A 1151-nucleotide genomic window follows, 5' to 3' on the forward strand; every position below is an offset into this window, starting at 1 on the left:
AGGCGGAGGCAGGAGACTCGCTTGAGCCCAGGAGTTGGAGGTTGCTGTGAGCTGTGATGTCACAGCACTCTACCCAGGGGGACAGCTTGAGGCTCGGTTGAAAAAAAAAAAAAATGGGGGTATAGGGAATCTCTGGAGTGTTTGTGAATACAAGATTCATTCAATTTCAGGCTAAACAGAAACACTGAGAGCTTCCACCAAGGTCCATCTTTACTATTTTAATTTCATTGTGCTTTTGACAATGTCAGAACCTGAGACTTTTAGAGGCTTTCTTTTCGGGGGTCCATCCTCTACTTAGTCTGAGAAGTGGAAGACAGACCATATCCTGCCTGACTGTACCAAAACCACAACCCTTCTGTTAACCAAGGGAGTAGCCAAGCATTGGGAATTTGCCAAGGAAGTCTAATCATGTCCTTGCCATGACCCTTCTGGATACGAGTGAGTCAGATTAAACCAACCCTGGCCTCTCACTGTTTTCCCTTCTTGTGACTACAGAAGGCTTGGTGGTCACTGTTCTGGTAGTTTGTTCCGAGCAGACCATTTTCTACAGTCTTACTTGCAGCCTGATCAGTCCCACTCTTGGGAAGCCTATTTATTCTGTACTGTTTGCAACATGTAAGAAAATTGCCTATGACATTCCAGTAGCCTCTGTTTTCAGTCCTCAGAGTCCTTTCCCCACTCTTTGTCTTCATTGCTTATGTTTAAGAAATTAAAATGATATATTTCACTATAAAAGTATAATAATAAAGATTCATGGCTTTGCGCAGTGGCAGTATCGTAGCCAATGAGGTTTATCTGAGGCACGATTATTACTAATTGAAAACTTCCCAATAGCCTGCTGTGACAACTTGCAATATAGTCGGCACTGGCAATTTTTGACGGTCTCTATGGAGACTGAATAAAAAAAAAAAAAAAGATTCATAGCACATTTGGTAAAAACAGAAAAGTAAAAGCAGGGGCTAAATTGTGCCCATCAAAATCTCACTTAACCCTAATGTATTTTGTTGCTATTTTCTCTCTCTCTCTTTTTTTTTTTGAGACAGTCTCACTACATTGCCCTCAGTATGGTGCTATAGCATCACAGCTCACAGCAACCTCAAACTCTTGGGCTTAAGCTATTCTCTTGCCTCAGCCTCTCAAGTAGCCGGGAC

At 42.2% G+C, this 1151-nt stretch overlaps 1 non-coding gene across 1 annotated transcript; it reads left to right on the plus strand.

Moving 5' to 3' along the window:
* Positions 1-755: 755 nt before the first annotated feature.
* LOC111724349 lies at positions 756-894 on the plus strand. The gene has a single exon (XR_002772661.1). It is a non-coding gene; the product is annotated as a U4 spliceosomal RNA (small nuclear RNA).
* Positions 895-1151: the final 257 nt, after the last annotated feature.

The sequence above is a fragment of the Otolemur garnettii genome, unplaced genomic scaffold (assembly GCF_000181295.1).
Source record: "Otolemur garnettii isolate 467f Iridium unplaced genomic scaffold, OtoGar3 scaffold00021, whole genome shotgun sequence".
NCBI classification, from domain to species: Eukaryota; Metazoa; Chordata; class Mammalia; order Primates; family Galagidae; genus Otolemur; species Otolemur garnettii.